Genomic DNA, 19,141 nt, shown 5'->3' with positions numbered 1-19,141 from the left:
ACCAACCCAGAACTGATGCTACCCTTACATGCTATCAGAATTATCGTAAACCAGAGTTTACTAGTTAAAAATCACACATAAACAACCTTTCTGACATTTTTGGTGCATGAGATTGTCCTGTTTTGTTGTTGCCGACATGAGTTCTTGAAGCTCCGCCCTCTTCTGGAAAGGGGGCCGGGAGCAAAAGCTAATTTGCATTTAAAGGGACACACTCTGTGTTGTCTTTCTCTACTGTTCACATTCACTTAAGCCATAACTGACTATATTTACAAGGATACTCGCCGAGGCTGACATTTATTGACATAATTGTGTGTGAATTTGTCCATTCAAGTGCAAAAAGATGTAAAGGAGAACTCAATTAAGTATTCGTGTGCGGTCTGAGACATGGATTTCTGGGCATGAGCTTCGGATGAGTAATAAATTGAGTTCCATTTCACGTCTTCTTGCGCTTGAACATTAAAATTCACAAGGCTTAAACTTTCGTGATGTGTGACACCTGTCCCGCGTGTCATTCATGTTCATGTTCACATTCACGCTCATCCTGAAGTTTATCTGACTTTATTCCTTAGAATTGTGAGATATAAACTCAAAATAAAATAAAAAAAGCTTTAAAAAAAGACTTTTGCGATTGCAATTTTATATCGCACAATTCTGAGAAATAGTCATAATTAAAAGTTACAATTGTGAGTTACAAATTCTGAATTGTGAAAAACTGAAACTATATATCCACGTATTAATAAATACTATAATAGTATATAAATTATACTAAAATGACTGCTTTGAAAGAAAGAAAAAAAATCTGAAAAAAAGTGATATTTTTTTTTACATTTTTTTTTAAAAACTTGACAACAAGTACAAGTACAGTATATTGACATTTGATATGAATTCCAGTAGGAAGTTGAGCAGTAACATTTTAAAATGAAATGATAAAAATTCAAATACTGAAAAAGGCCTTATTTACGACTGCCTTTAGAAACCCAAGAAATGCCTCAAGCATCACTGATTTTCATATAATCATATGTTGCAATCAAAAAACGTACCATCACCTGAGGAACACACACACAGAGAATCTCAAAACCCATGACCAGAAAGCAAATCAAATAGCTGACATTGAATTGAAGAGAGCTGTATTGACATGCAGCAGGATTATAGGTGTACAGACAGTTTGTTGCATGGTTTCCAAAAGCACTTTATTTCACAAACTGGAGAGGCTAAAGTGTTCTTGAACGTGAATATAATTGGCTAGCACAAAAATCTCATTGTGCAATATCTGCAGTTGAAATTACAGTGCAAATAACCCTAAAAGAAATGTCAAAGATATATGCGATGTGTCTGCTGGGCAGCAGGGGGCAGTAACTCAATAAGCCAGAGGAGCTTGCAAGTGTCTTTGCATTTCGAGAAGCATAAACTTTCCGGTTTTCTGTTTATAAGACGCCTGCCAAATGCACTTTCCTTTGCTTGTTATTTAGGAGAATCATCATGAGAAGCACACACACGCTCCTGCCTTCCTCATCATCAACTTGTTTATTTATTTAGCAAACGAAAGCCCGAGCACCTCAGCGTTAGCATCCTGGACAGTGTCCATATTCAGCCTGGCTGGAAAAATTGACATATGCACAGCTTAGAAATAAAAACGCTTCACGGTACTTCTAAAAGTAATTGCGTAGAGAGCATCTAGATTGCACCGTAATGGCTTGAGAAGGCTCTGTACTGTTACCTACGTGGGTCTTACAGGACTTAAGAATACTTATTAGCACCTTAATGACTAATCTGTGCCTGATTGTGTTTGAAGCACCGGTCTGATTGCATTTGGACAAGGTCTGATTGCTGCCCACTGCAAAGGGTGTGCATTAAGTTCACTATTATGTTGGGCGAAAAAGGAGTGATGCTGAAATATTTATCTAACGGCTTCAGAGATCAGCATCTGTGGAAATATTCAACAAACACAAGCAGATCAAATATGAGGGGTTGTGGTGCATTTTGTCCATGTAAAGGGCCAGTTGGTGGGGTTTCAAAATTTGTCGACGGAGAAGGATCTGCCTCATTGCAGGGAGGTCAAGCGAGTTTGCATCGCTCATTATTTTTTTCCTGACAGAAGTGCCTCTCGCTGTAAGCTGAGGGAAAGTTTGGAGGGAGGCGTGCGCTTGGAATCCATCAGGCAAAGCCAGGCTTCTCTGAGTATATATGCCTGAGGCCTGACTGGATAGCCTGGACCGCATGTGATAGACAGCTTACTGACAGACATACGGCCAGACCACATGCACTGGAGGAGGATGGCTATGCATCGTGAGTGAAAGAATTGAGATTGAATTCCTGAGACGACAGATCAAAATAAAAGGACAGGGAGAAAAAAGGCAAGAAATCAGCTGTATGGCACATAGACAGGATATGTATATCGTCTTCTGCACTTTATTCAACACATGTTCCATGCCTCAGACGGCACCGCACACAGTCTGTTCATTTATGGATCAATGGCATGATACAAATTTTTGGTCCTATTTATCAATTTATTTTAAAATAAAAATTAAATACAAAGTAAACTGAATACAGCTCTTTTGCCTGATTTTAATTAAAAAAGGTCAGGGCAAAATGTCTTAATGAATGCCTCATTAATAAAAAATATCTGCGACCAACTTGCAGACCCTCATGACTGTGTCAAAAAGTCTCTATATCAGATAGTTTGACATTTTATAACAAGGCAAGGTTAGCTAAAGGATTAGTTCACTTCAGAATTCAAATTTCCTGATCATTTACATGTCATCCAAGATGTCTTTCTTTCTTCGTTCGTTTGAGGAAAACATTCCAGGATTTTTCTCCATATAGTGGATTTCACTGGGATTCAACAGGTTGAAGGTCCAAATGTCAGTTTCAGTGCAGCTTCAAAAAGCTCTACATGATCCCAGATGAGGAATATGAGTCTTATCTAGAGAAACCATCGCTCATTTTCTAAGAACAAAAATGATATACTTTGTAACCACAAATGCTCATCTTGCACCGCTCTGTGATGCGGTATGCATTACGTAATCAAGGTGGAAGTACCGATCCAGTGTTTACAAACATAATGTAAAAAAGGTAAAACAACGATGTCGGATGATTTTGAAGTTGGAGGAGAAAATGAAATGAGTTTTTCGCTGTACCGCAGACTTTTGCATGACCTTTCCAACGTGATTACGTTGCTTTACTTTCATTTTGTTGAATGTTCGCGGGTTCGGCTCCTCCTTCCCTTATCAACATACCTCCTTACAGTAGTCTTTTAAAAAGGCATCTGATATGATAAACTGAGTGCAATGTAGTGTTGTCAAAAATATTGATTTTTTTTGATGCACATCGATACTGAAATATCTGAAACGCTTCCAATACTAATTTTCTGCAGAATAGATACACAGTACCAGCTGCTTTTTCTCTCTCTCTCATCTCTCCGACAATGAGTAACACACAAACCCATTTCATGAATATTGTTGGTGTTACAGGGCTTGAATTTGGCATATTGCGCATAATTTTACTCATTCCCGCAGATTTTGTGTTCACACACAAAGTGTGCACACATAAAGCTGCCTCTCAGTACTAAATTGAATTCTTTTTATGCTGCTTATTGCACTTCAAATCTCATAACAGAACAAAACCGATCATCATTGAAATCTCGTAACGAATCAAAACCGACTGTTTATGAAATCTCATGACAGAACAAAACGGACTGTCACTGAAAACAAATTTTGCACAAATACACACAAAATAATGTCAAAATGTCAGTCTTGGTGAGTATTCACATAAAAACAGTCAGTTATGTTTGAAGTGAACGTAAATAGTTGAGAAAGAAAATGCATGTGTAACAGTATAATGGATCCGTGCGTCAGGTCTTAAAGTGACAGCAGCCTAATAAACCTGCTGCCAAATTATGAGATAATATTAAAAATATCTATATGGCAGTTTTCCCCCATGGTATCAATGTCAAAATTGTGGCCAGTGAAAACCACTAGCCACAGTGACTGGTGAGCAAAAAAGTTCCTGTCAAGCTCTACTCTTATATTAGGAGTTCTTTAGTAAAACTTGCTCTTATGAGTTTTGTAAATACACTTTAAGCTAAAACTACTAGCTAACAACTGGCCCCTGGTTCCTAAAAGCATCTTTTCCTTTCACGGCCATTAAAAGTGAAATAAATGTTCTAAATTAGCAGGCTATCCATGTGCAAAGATGGTAGATTTCAGACTGCATACTTCTATTGGCGTGCAGAATGCTAACGGTATCAGAATGACCTGTTGCAATCATAATGTTTTCATCTGAAATTCAGACACATTAACATCACTTATTCACATTAGAGAGATTTCATAGTGTTAGACAAAGGATCTTTTTAGAGACCAGAGTGTCGTCTGTATGCATTCAAAATAGACCGCCTTAATTGCCTGCTGAATTTTCTGTGAGCGATCTGAATAGTGCCGCTCATCTTGACTATCAATCTGTGGACGGTTTTAATCACAAAGGTTTCCTGCATTTATTGGCAGCATAGGCCTCTTTCAGTTATCAAGAGCGCCGTTGACATCTCTCATCCCTGTTTGTCTGTTCAAATCGGTGCCAGAGTGCGTTCCAATTAGCAGTTATATAATGAGAGAGAGGTACTTCAACACAATCGTCAAATAAAGCACTGTTCCTTCCTCCCGAAGGTGAGCAGAAACTATTTGTGCATGTTCTGCTTTGAAGAGCTGAAATGTTCTTTACTCACCTTCTGTTGCTATCTGGTCCATGTATTGACCCATGTTACCTCATTTCAGCAGTTACTGAGCACAATGGCACACCTGACCTTGGGTTTGCTCCGGCAAACAGGTATTGTGTGAGAATAAGTTATAGCACAAGTACTCCATATGAGGTGTTTATGAATGCCTTCAGTGCTTTCATATGATCTCAGGTATGGCTTTGAGTAATACAGGACAAAAACAAAACAGATAAAGGAAAATAATTTTCTTCTATACCTATTTAATGATAAGGAGAAAAGGTTTTGTCATGCATCTACTTCAATAGCAATGAAACTCATTGAGAATACTGCTTTACAGCAAACTATTGTGGAAAGCCATTGCTGATATATACTGCATAGCACAACAGCAAGCTAATAGATATTATTCCCAAGAGCAGTGGAAATGTAGTGTTCGAGTATTTAATATCTAAGCGAAATATCTTGTGCTGCTGGCCAATATAGCTACAACATCAATACATAAGTTGTTGTCTTTGTTCTAACACTGTAAAAGATTATTAAGGCTTCAACCAGTGTACTTCCACCATGTCATTGGTGCATGAAATGGTTTGATTTCAGTGTTCGTTTTCATACCAGGAACATAAGCAAAGGGGTGTTCCCAAAATCCAACGGTCTTCAATTTATGTCAAAACCTCAGTGGACTCTACAATCGTTTCACAACAAATTGGTGGTTTTAAAAGGAAATAAAATGGGAAAATTGCAACAACATGTCAGTAACTGTGTTAATTCTAATGCCTGATCTGATATTAATGATTCATGTACAGTCAGATGATCTTTGTCTATGTGTCAGTAAATCAAACCAGTGACTAAACGCTCAACTTCACCTTGTTACTCTTAGTAGGATGAAAATAATCTGTTATTTAAACAGTGATTATCTTTCAAAGGATCCTAATGCAGGAATATGGTTATTTATTTTCAACAATGTGAAAGTCTCAGTTGAGCTTTATTTATTTGTATTCGGTACATTTCACTGTGGATTCTTTGGTAAATCAATCACATTTCGGTGCAAACAGACTTTTACGATATAGACTCGACAGTAATGCAACAACATGTCAGTAACTGTGTTCATTCTAATGCCTGATATTAATGATTCATGTACAGTCAGATGATCTCTGTCTGAGAGTCAGTAAATCAAACCAGTGACTAAACGACCAACTTCACGTTGTTTCTCTCAATAGGATGAAAATAATCTGCGATCAAAGAACACTCCCTTTACAGTCGCTGGAGCTGTCAATCAAACAGAACGAGTTTATCAGTGACTGAGTTCTGGATTCATGCCAAAACTCCCGTAATAATCAACAAATCTCTTATTTACAGTGTGTTTGCACTGTTAGTTATGAAGCATTCGTTAGTGTGCAGAAATCGAGTTCCAATGACGAGATTGTCTGTGATCGCCTACATGTTCATCACTGCAACCTTTAATGCCATAGATCTAAATATAATCAACACTTTACATGATTAGTTAACCTTGAGAGCTGTAATGGTAAAAACATGCTAAAAGTTTTCAAGAGAGTAATACTTAGCTGTTTCATATGCAACGATGTCAGCCAATCACAGCAGTGGGCGTTTACACTGAATCTCACAGCAGACACGCCCCTTAAAACAGAGCGTTCAAATCAGAGGATAAAAATCAGGGTAGGAAAAATGCCTTTTATTTCTAAATGATGACCATTGTTGATGTAAAAATCATACTAACATTATATGTGCACCCCAGGAAACATTATAAAATAATAAAATAATGCAGTTCATGACCCATTTAAACCTGTTAGTTGCTCAATTTGGTGACTACATTGAGTACATCACTCACTGTGTTACCGCATGATGATAAAGCTGAAAAAGTATAAAATATAATTTATAATATACTTTTTTTAATCTTATTGCAAACATGCCGTTTCAAGCAGAATTCTCGTCACTATTTTAAGTCATCACAATTATCACTTTTTACAATACAGATTGTTTCAAAGCAGCTGCACAGTACTATAATGATAGAAAATTAATCAAAAACTAATTCCATTTGAGTTATAATGAAGGTCTACAGAAGAAGTGTCAAGTCAATTGAATGTTGATTCAATTCAGTTATGAAACAAACTCAATATCTCTACAGAAGACAATAGTGTCATTATTCAGCTCACTTCAGTTCAATGAAGATTTAATTCAGTTAACTCTGTCGATGTTGCAATATTCATCAATTCTGATTCGATTCAGCTATAAAGCAGCTAAACAGATGACAATAGTGTCAATATCCAGCTCAATTCAGTTGAAGTTTTGTTCTCATCCACTTTTAGTTAAGCTCCTGTCGGTGTCAATCAAGAGCTCTATGAAGTCTTGTGTATATTTTTCAAGATGTTTTGTAACCGGCAAAGTACAGTGATTGATTTACAGCTGAGCAGGTGGTATTTTGATATTTCTGAGATGCATCAGGATTGATTAACTGATTTGCGACGCGGTCACTCTGAATATGGTTCGATGAATCAGATCGCAAAATACCCAGGATGTTTAGCCTGTATTTAGTACTATCCACTTATGATCAGATTACTCAAAATGAATGTTAATACCAGGTCAGAATGGGGCCATTGAACGTTCTGAAGTATTTTTGTCTTCCAGTGAGTTTAAGCTACATGAAGCATAAGGTACATAACACTAATGCTGGTTGTTAGTTTTCCTGTTTTCCTCTTCAGATTTGGAACAGGGTTAAATGGGGTCAGCATGTTCTTCTTTTGCAGTGGATTGGCAGAGGGATGGCTGGGGCAGAAGTGCCTGAGGTCTCAGGTGGAAGGACTGCTGGGCAGCAGGACACGGCTCCCCAGAGGAATACAGGACAAGAGACACAGGCCAGGACGATCCAGCTCATCTCCTTTTCTCTTTAAAGTTCAGCAGAGTGGAAGCTTGTGCAAACATCTCCAATCACAGGCATGAGGTTGCAAACGTACACACACAAAGAACAAATTTGCTTTTGCTGATGCACATGAGATGCTTTAGAAATGATACTCCATGGGGGCCCAATTTTTTGGAAAAAGTAGATCTTTTCAGTATTCACAAAAAAAGCAATGGAAATGGCATTTCAAGTTGGGCAGGTATCATGTTCTTATAGTCAGGAACGTTTCCTCTGAGGATGCAAAGGGAGGCAGTGCCTCCTCAAAAAACTGGAGAAAATAATCTATATTACAAATATAAAACAACTCAAAGTTTATAAATCACTCCTTTTTCTAAAGTAACATTGTCCAACAGTGACACCAGCAGGTAAAGTTACAGCGGGAGGCTTGCCTCCTCTGAGCCCATTGACTTATAACAGCAAGTGTGCATTGGGTTTAGTGGGGGGTAATTAAGAATGAATGGGGGAAAGTCAAGTTAGGGGAGGCAATGCCTCCATTGCTCTATGATTGGATATGATTGGTTCGTGTGATAAATCCCACCTCTTGTTTTTGTGTGTTCGTGAATAGGTCTGAATGAACAACAACAAGTTAACAACTCAGCCACTTAAAGGGTTAGTTCACCCAAAATGAAATTTCTGTCATTAAGTACTCACCCTCATGTCGTTCCACACCCGTAAGACCTTTGTTCATGTTCAGAAGACAAATTAAAATATTTTGATGAAATCTGAGAGGTTTTTTTATCCTTCATTGAAAGCAACGAAATTACCACAATCAATGTCCAGAAAAGTAGTGTGTTAAAACAGTCGAATGCAGTGGTTGAACCTTAATGTTATAAAGCGATGAGAATACTTTTTTTGCGCAAAAACAAAACAAAAATAATGACTTTATTCAACAAATTCTTCTCTCCCCTGTCATTCTGCTACGCTATTTTCTTTGCTTTTACATCCGAACGGTGTCTCGTTATTGGCCGACGCCTTTTCACGTGAGCAGCACGACGCATGCGTGTGACGCTGACGCAGGAGCCGGCCAATAATGAGTCGGCGTTCGTACGTAAACGTGGAAATGCAGCATTGCTCCAACGGCGTAACAGACTGACAGGGAAGAGGAAAATTGTTAAATAAAAAAGTCATTATTTTTGTTTTGTTTTTGCTCACAAAAAGTATTCTCGTCGCTTCATAACATTAGTGAAAATAGTCACGTTGACTATTTTATCAATGCCTTTACTTGACATTGAATGTGGTAATTTTGTTGCTTTCAACAGAGGATTTAAAAAACCCTTAAAATATCTTAATTTGTGTTCTGAAGATGAATGAAGGTCTTACGGGTGTGGAACGACATGAGGGTGAGTAATTAATGACAGAAATTTCGGTAACACTTTATTATAGGGAACACATATTCACTATTAACTATGACTTTTCCCTCAATAAACTCATAATTTACTGCTTATTAATAGTTAGTAAGGTAGTTGTTAAAGGGTTAGTTCACCCAAAAATGAAAATTATGTCATTACTCAGTCTCATGTTGTTCCAAACCCGTAAGACCTCCGTTCATCTTCAGAACACAGTTTAAGATATTTTAGATTTAGTCCGAGAGCTTTCTGTCCCTCCATTGAAAATGTATGTACGGTATACTGTCCATGTCCAGAAAGGTGATAAAAACATCATCAAAGTAGTCCATGTGACATCAGAGGGTCAGTTAGAAGTTTTTGAAGCATCGAAAATACATTTTGGTCCAAAAATAACAAAAACTACGACTTTATTCAGCATTGTCTTCTCTTCCGGAATCCTTTCCATTGAATTGATTCCATTGAATTGATTCCATTGAATCCTTTCATCTGTCGGCGTTGGTAATGCACTTTTACGTCGCCGTGGTTGTTTTTGGCGATTAGGACATCCGCGACATTTTGAAGCATCGAAAATACATTTTGGTCCAAAAATAACAAAAACTACGACTTTATTCAGCATTGTATTCTCTTCCGGGTCTGTTGTCAATTCGCGTTCACGACTCCGCTTCTTCTTCTTCTTCTTTCCTGTTTTACGGCAGTTGGCATCCAGCTTATTGGTGCATTACCGCCCCCTTCTGCTCCAGAGTGTGGTTCACGACTCCACAGCTGCTGACGTGTTATCCGGTGCGCCTGAGCTTCGTTTACAGTCTGAGGGAGACGCACGCTGTATTCAAGCTATTCTACATTGTTTGTATTTTGGTATTGCTGTATTTTTTAAAATGGTGCGTAAGTGTGCATGTCACGGATGTCCTAATCGCCAAAAACAATGACGTAAAAGTGCATTACCAACGCCGACAGATGAAAGGATTCAATGGAATCAATTCAATGGAAAGGATTCCGGAAGAGAAGACAATGCTGAATAAAGTCGTAGTTTTTGTTATTTTTAGACCAAAATGTATTTTCGATGCTTCAAAAAATTCTAACTAACCCACTGATGTCACATGGACTACTTTGATGATGTTTTTATCACCTTTCTGGACATGGACAGTATACCGTACATACATTTTCAATGGAGGGACAGAAAGCTCTCGGACTAAATCTAAAATATCTTAAACTGTGTTCAGAAGATGAACGGAGGTCTTACGGGTTTGGAACGACATGAGGGTGAGTCATTAATGACATAATTTTCATTTTTGGGTGAACTAACCATTTAAATTTAGATATTGGGTAGGATTAAGAATGTAGAATAAGACATTAATATGTGCTTAATAGGTACTAATAAACAGTCTATATTCTAGTAATATGCATGCTAATAAGCATAAAAATAATAAAGTTTTACCAAAATGTTATTTTTGGGTGAACTAACCCTTTAAACATTACTGATTTATGTCATGCAAAAATCAAACTTGAAATGGCCTGAAAACATGATGACTGTGGGGGTTTTTTAGTGAGCAATCAGCTTGGTGAAATTAAAGATTGCCGTGTCCGTGACCAGTGTTTAATGAGCTTGATGACTGATGATCTGAAAATAAGTGGACTATTAAAAAGAACAGCTGAACATCAGTTCACAAATAAAACATATTGTTACTGCCTTTAGTTATTATTTTGGAATAGATAAAAAACTGCTTAAACTAATTTGATGATATTTATAATTGGTTTTAATAAATGGAACATTAATTACGTAGTTAATGTAAAAACAGAATTGCATTTGGTTTCTCTTGCAGAAAAATGTGGCAACATTAAGTGCAACTGGGAAATTAATTCATATATATATGGGCTGCACGAGAAGTTTTGTGGAAAAAAATCGGCCAATGTCACACTTGCAATCATGCTGGCTTTTGAATATCAGCAAAGAGTGTAAAATTTGAAAGGTGAAGTCAGCTGCAACCATATGTTTATATGTCTGTGAATTTCCACAGATGTCTTCAGTCATCTCAAATCACAGATGTCCACTCCACTATTTCTTTGACAGGCAAAAAAAGCATTTTTTTTAACATTTATTTCATCATTTTAAGTGCACAAAAATGAATCAATCTCCTCTAGCTTTCCTGTAATTCAAACACTTTGTTTCTAATCCATTACAGTAGTTTATCTCAGCCTGGTACACTGAATGGTCTTATTTGTACATCCACAGATGATTTACTCTGCTGGGCTGGTGAAATATAAAAGTCTGTAAATGGGGGGCCTCGTTATGAGAAGTCATAACCCTTTTCAGAACCCTTTTAAAAATCCATCAATATTAATAGGGTGTAATTGTCTTTTTCTAACCAACAGAGATTGAAAACAGCACACTTTTTCTTTGTATTTGCAATTTGTGGGGTTTTAATCACCAACTCCAAGAAAGCACATAAACACCAGGTGATTTCAACAACTAGGTAATTGAACGTGGGCACTTATATTGGGTTATGCCGTTACGCTTTTGAGCAAAAACTGTTTGTCTTACCCTAAAGACAAAACCCCCAGGAAAATCAGGTTGGCAGTTTTGTCACAATGTTTACAGCAGTGAGAAAAAAATCAATCATAATTCTTTCTTCGCCATTGCTGGCTTTGGAAATAATGGAAGTTGTGTATATGAGTCACTCCTCTGAATGCAAACACACAACTGGGAAAAAGACAGACAACAACCATAGGAGACAGACAGATATACAGTGCAGACGCAGTTAGGATGCTGTTATAATTGCAAAAGGTTTCGAAACCCTGCCAGCACACCGCTCAATCGTTTTTATTGATCGTGTAGGGATTTATAATCATAGTTTAGGATGAACTTTGGGAAAAATGAGGACGCCACAGAGATTATTCGACTGCCAAGATTCAGCTTCTGTTAGTGCAGCAGGAATCTAGAAAAAAAATAGGTCAGCTGAGAGCTGACATTTTTGAAAAAGTTATGAATATTGTGATATGTTTACCATCTAACAGAACGATCTTTTCAAATGCTTGTGGCAGCGTCTCTTTTTCCAACACAATCAAAATGAAATGTCAAATGTAAAATCTGACGTATAAGGAAAAAAAGACTTGTAAATACATAATAAAGGCAGATAAACCCTTACATAACCTGTGCTTTTACTACCAGTTTAAAGAAATTTTTAGGGGTTCAAGAGCGTAATTGTTCAAATTTCCAAGGATCAGCATTCTCCCATAAAAGTGATCGGGCAGAGCAAACCAAAGTCATAGAGACTTGAAACTTTGAGGGCTGGTAGTACTCACACCAACTACAAAGTCAGCAAAGCTTGCCCCAATTGACCTGATGGGGGTATTTGGGATTTTTTTACCTACTTTTTAAAAACCTACGTTTTTGGCCCGATAGGAACCAAACCAGTGCAGCAAGATTCTCTGGAGTCTGATTGTCAATAACGATCAAAAAAGGTTGAAATTTTGATTCACTGTCTCTAAGGGTCGCCAAAAAGTTCGAAGTGGCTACTTTTACTAAAATGGCTATAACTTGTGAAGAGAATGAGATATTTTCACCAAAATTGGCACAAATATGTAAGAGCTCATTCTGTGGTCATGTCAAAAAAGATGTGGGAACTGGCCACTTGGTGGTGCTATAACATGGAAAAAAAACTTAAAAATGGCTATGTAACCCTAAGACTGATTGACTTGAAAATTGGCATGCGGTGTCTTTGTCCAAAGTACCAAGACTGCTTTTGAGGACATTCATGTATCTCAAAAAATGTGGCCGTTGGTGGCCAATGAATTTTGAGCAGCTATCAGATGAGGTTAATGGAGGCCGATCAGAATGAAACTCGCTGAGGCCTGTGAGAAATTTGAAGGAAATCGGCCACCATTTTCCAATGCATAAAGATGTATATCACATGATTTTTCGCACACGTCAATGACATTCATACCACATGGTAGAACTCCTCATTCTGAGCAACTTTGGCTCTAGAACTGCTGCTGTCCACCGAATCGTTTGTTAAATATTGGAGATTATTTCAAAAACCAACGTTGGCGAACTAGTCCTAGTTTTTTGGCTCAGCCTCGATAAAACCACTGGGGCACAATTTTCTTGACTCTTTAGGTCAATAAGTATCAAAAAATGTTGAACTTTGGCCTTTGGATAGCTATAGCAGGGTCATTTACAAAATAGGAGTGGCCAAGTCTACCCAAAAGCCTATTATTCCTAAACAAAAACTCAGAACTTCATATCATTAGGTGAGCAAATGCAGCACATGATTCTAAAGAAGCATGCAAACTTTTATGGAGATCGGCCCATACGTGGGGCTATAACTGTTAAAAAGGTGTAAAATGCTGTATTTCTATGGCAAATCCCATGAAATGACTGAAAATGGCCCTTTTCCTGCTTGATTTGACTTGGGTAAAGTTGGTTTTATATTCGCACATTCGGACATCCGTATTCAATAGCCTTGTTAATCACACTACATTGGACATTAAGTGGACATTCACAAGTAAATATGCCATTAAAACAATACTTGCCTATTTTGATCGACTGTGAAAAATGTTGTAAGTTGACAATCGTTGGTTGTCAATATCACGTCACTGCTTAAAATTCGCAAACATTAATTTATTGCACATTTATTGGAAAGTCTGAATTTATCAGATGTCCGAATGTGCGAATATAAAACCAACTTTACCCAAGTCTTGATTTGCATAGAACTTTTTGAAATTGGAAGTGCACATGCATCACATGATTCTAAACAAGCATGGAAACTTTTATGTTACACTATAACTTTTAAATAGCTTTAAAAACATGTATTTTCTTAGTAAATTGCCTAATCTAATCTAAGTGGTTACATGCTTGCTAAATAAAACATAATACATTTTTACAAATTGGCAAAAAAGCATTAAAGGTTCCTTGAGGTTCATTTATAATGTTAATAAAGTTTTCCCCCCAAAAATTGTCATATATTTGCAAAATGTATTATTTTCAACCCTCATTCTGACCTTTTGTCTGAATGATCCACTGACAAATCATTACTTACTCTTCGTGATGTAGCTGCTGTCAGATCCAGTACAGCTGATCACTTCATCTACTACACATTTCTTTGCAAACTCTCCATTGCAGTAAATTTGCAGTAAAATGCTCTGAATAAACATACAATCCGGTACGGCAAAATATTAACCATCCACTTGTTCCTGATGCTGAGATTCTTCTTAAGTCTGTACAGAAATGCAAGTGAATCCCTGCATCCCAATGTGCATACTATCCACCCTAAATAGTATTGAATATTACTAGTGTCACATACTATTTAGGATGGATAGTATGCACATTGAGACGCAGGCAATGTTTTTTCTGTTCTTCTTCTTCTTCTTTGTTCTTACTGCAGTTGGCATCCAAATTGTTGCAATACTGCCACCTTCTGTTCTAAATTCTTTTATTTTACAGTCGCATTGTCCAGTTTCTTTAAGAAAATTAAATAGATATTTTCTATTTTGCTTTGTATTGCGTATAAGTCTTCCTTTTACTGCATTATCCCACTGTTGCGGCCATTTTTAATTTATTTCTCTCCATACTATGCTTTTTCCTTTTGATAACTTAATATTGATTTCAACATTTTCTTTTTTGGCTGTTTTTTTTTTTTTTTTGCAGTTTGTCTGCTCTTTTGTTGCCCTGGATACCCAAATGAGCCAGGACCCACATGAATGAGACATTTTTCCCTTGTCTAGCTATTCTAAAGTAAACAAGATTTCATAGAGCAGATCCTGATGGTTTCTGGCTGTGCCTGATTTAATGCTTGCAAGAGCAGCTATAGAATCACTGCATACTGAAAAGTTATTATCGCTAGTTTTGTTCGATCCACTCTTATGCCTTCAATATGGCAAATAATTAAATAGTACAAACATAAAGAGTCAAGATCCACTTGGTAACCACTTGGGCACAGTAAATCTTAATCCTAAATCTTTCGATCCATCTATAAAAATCTGAAAATTGTCCTTGTATTTACAATCCCTATGTCTATAGTACTCATCAATAATATTAAGTATTGCTATGTCAGTAAGCTCGAGCTTGCACAATATGTAGGTCTGCTAAAAACAGATTTTGACGCTGAACTGTTTTTCTGTTTGTTTTTGTTTCGAATCGTATAGGCCTATCTGTTGTGTCAGCCATTAAGCAACTGAACGCCGGTAGGCCAGTGGTGCGATGATGTAATATGATTAGTCGATGTCATATGCAAATATTTTGCCCATGTGGCGTCACAAATTACACAATATCCAAAAAAGCTATAGCAGCTGGAATTGTCTGCTCCAAAGAGGCATAACAAGTGTTGTGTTTTGGGATGTACCAATGAACATAAGAGTCTCCATAGACTCCCGCTACCAAATTGTACGTTTCAACCAATCATTTTACATCAGGCTGCTTCACAAACGTGCCGTTCAATGCCGGATTTTCACAAAGGTTGATTCTGAAAGATGGGTCAATACCAATGCTTCATTCTCAAACTTCATATCCAGAACTGTTGATGCCCCCACATGCTATCAGAATTATCGTAAACGAGAGTTTCTAGTTAAAAATTGCACATAAACTCCCTTTCTGACTTTTTTTGGTGCGTGAGATTGTCCTGTTTTGTTGTTTTTGCCGGTATGCCAGAGCATGAGTTCTTGAAGCTCCGCCCTCTTCTGGGAAAGTTCATTTGCATTTAAAGGGACACACTCAAAAACAACACATTTTTGCTTAATTTTAACAAGTTATAATAAATGATCTGTGGGGTATTTTGAGCTGAAACTTCACAGACACATTCTGGGGACGCCAGAGACTTATATTACATCTTGTGAAAAGGGGCATAATAGGTCCCCTTTAAGCTATAAAATTTGCAGGATGTTTTGATGGTGCAAATTCCTCATATATGTCAAAAGATCAAGGAAAATTAGATTTCTCATGTGAGACATTTTTCCACACTTAGTTTTGATCTTTCAGGAAGGAAAAACAGGTAAATTTGTTCCAGGCCCTGTGATAAAGGGGCCCTACCATAAAATGTATGTTTCTAGTCACTAGCCTACTAACCAATTTTGCTTGACTTAACTACAATTTATAGATTCTTCTCAAATTTAAATAGGAATCGGCATCAGTGGGGATCTGCTCAGATCTTGAAGCTGATCCCTGCTCCGTGTGATGACACATTACAGCCTCATGTTTCCACCATGATGAACTAGTAAATACCGTGAAATGGCTACAGACCATAATTTAGACAGGAGATGACAGAAGGTTGGACACCACAGAAAGCGTTTTGACATCTTCACTGTGAGATGAATGAAACAGGTGTGTAAGTACCCACATTGCACTCTATGAAGTAAAATATGGATTTAAACGTTAAAGGATGTTTTTTAAGACATCTGACATTCTGTCATCACTGAGCCTATTTCTATTTAAAGGGTAAAACTGTGCAGTTTTAGGTATGTATGTAGGTATGTAAAGTTGTATTTTACACATATCAAGTCACCTTTATTTACAGTATATGGTGCTTTATACAATACAGATTGACAGTGATTTAATGTGGTTGGTTGATTTGACTGCACTGACACTATCGGATGAGAACTGAACTGAGCTGGGGTGCGTGTGGAAAGTTAGCTCATTTATAAAAGCTGTGAAATAACATTAGGCTCTCTGGATTCTCAGGAGCCACACAAACATAATGTCACCGTGACAGGGTGTTTATTCAGAATAAAAAATAGCGTCCCAGATCTCTCACTGGATTGCTATCTGGAACATGCTTAAATACTTCATTTCAACACATATTCAGATAAATGTACCCAACAATTACCTCTGATGGAGATGTCGGAAGCATATTGAGATGGATCGTTGCGTGATGATGTGGGTCTACTCTCAGGTGGATCGATGAACGATCTGGGATTGAAAATGGAAGGATGAGGGCTAGAGAGGTGCTTGGTATATTATAGCACTGTGCCCTTTCGGGATGGGGCCTCTGGCTCTTTTTTTAAATGAACTCCTTTTAACATGCCTCAGCAAATAGATTTAATTGATTTTCCCCTAGCACTGTGATTATATGGGCTTAGTGTAAATATTTTGCAACCAGTCCAAAATGCGACGCAGTGTGTGCTTATTGCGCCGTTACGGCTGGTTTTTAAATGTCAGCTAAAGCAAATGACGGTTTCGCTGCTCTGAGTGAGCCACAAAACATAGAACATTTAAATATTGCACAATTAGTTACTTATCATGAATATAAGAAATATTTGAATTACTATGTGCACTTTTTAGACTGTGATGTGTACTTGTTTGTTACATGTAGGCTACAAATAAGAATGAATGAGTGAAAAAATGAATAAATGAAGACTAATTTCTAATGAACTGGAAAATGACCTAGAGAAAAAGGAAATTAAAAGAACATAAACCATCATTTTTGCTTGAATATGGGCCTTTTTATTTAAGAGATCCATATCTGTGTCTGGGATCTAATCAATAAAATGTGTTAAAAGGGATTGGAATGGAAAAGCTGCATTATAACTGGGCACAGGGCCAAAATGGGCTGCAGCATGTTTCCATGTGGGTCGGAGGATCTTGATATCCTGCGTAATTGGGTGACAGACCGTGATGAAAGCAGCTGACTGAGTGTCTGAGTTATTTCACTCAGAATTTGGTTCAGAACATCACTTTGCTTATCATTCCCGTATATACAGATAAATAAAACACAATAAAACTCTCCCAATTGATACTCAAAACTAGCCCAATCGCATTCTGGGGGGTAAAATCCACATTTTGGCAGGGTTACCCTTGTAAAATTAGCATTCCAGGGGCTAAATATTATGTTATTTGGAGTCGCTTCAAACCGCGGACATTAAAAACTACCCGTGGCCAGGGTTGCCAGGTTTTCACAATAAAACTCTCCCAATTGATACTCAAAACTAGCCCAATCATGTTCTGGGGGGTAAAATCCGTGTTTTGGCGGGTTACTCTTGTAAAATTCTCATTCCAGGGACTAAATATCGTGTCATTTGGAGTCGCTTCAACCAGCGGACATGAAAAAACAACCCGTGGCCAGGGTTGCCAGATTTTCACAACAAACCCGCACAATTGTTACTCAAAACTAGCCCAATCGCATTCTGGGGGGTCAAATCCACATTTTGGCAGGGTTACCCTTGTAAAATTAGCATTCCAGGGGCTAAATATTATGTTATTTGGAGTCGCTTCAACCAGCGGACATGAAAAAACAACCCGTGGCCAGGGTTGCCAGGTTTTCACAACAAAACCCTCCCAATCGATACTCAAAACTAGCCCAATACACTGGACGCGCCTAGAGAGAAAGTGCAAATTTCATTAGGATTACATAATCAGAGTAGACTCTTTTCGTTTTTAATTATTTCATTTTAAAGTAGATATTTCAAGCTTTCTATAGATATATTTCATATGTACGCTGAGTTTCGGTTCATTTAGCCTATAAGTCGCGCTCCAGTTCACGCGCCCGCGCCTGCCATGATTATATTGTCTGCTATATTTGCTTTTTATTTATTAAATCCAGGCAATTGGTTGATGAAACATTGATTAAAATTAAGATACAATTTTTACAAAACAAAATTCACTTTAAAGAGAGGCTTTCTATAAAACAAAACTTAATGAAGTGGTTAAAATCATGTCTGACCCACTCCATGACTCCCGATATATTTGCGCATCTTATGATGCATCTTACTCATGCTGTTCACTTTTCATAATCAAGTAAATGAATTTAAAACATAACACAGGACTATTTAAACATATATATGAAACTACATTTTCTTTAATGACAGTACAGAGAAATTTCATAAGCAAGAGCGGATCATGAGTCACGAGTCGGATCAAGAATTATTTATTCTTAGACTTATATTTAATAAATGGGGGCATTCAAGTTAATTGACATATTTTAATTTTTTTTAAAGTAACGCAATAGTTACTTTCCCTGGTAATTAGTCACTTTTATTATGATGTAACTCAGTTACTAACTCCGTTACTATTTGTGAGAAGTAACTAGTAACTATAACTAATTACTTTTTTAAAGTAACGTGCCCAACACTGCTCAAAACTAGCCCAGTCGTGTTCTGGGGGGTAAAATCCACGTTTTTGGCAGAGTTCTCATTCCAGGGCCTAAATATTACGTTATTTGGGTTTGCTTCAACCCGCGTACATTAAAAACT

Source organism: Megalobrama amblycephala, linkage group LG23, assembly GCF_018812025.1.
Source record: "Megalobrama amblycephala isolate DHTTF-2021 linkage group LG23, ASM1881202v1, whole genome shotgun sequence".
In the NCBI taxonomy this organism is placed as follows: Eukaryota; Metazoa; Chordata; class Actinopteri; order Cypriniformes; family Xenocyprididae; genus Megalobrama; species Megalobrama amblycephala.
This window is presented reverse-complemented; position numbering follows the sequence as displayed.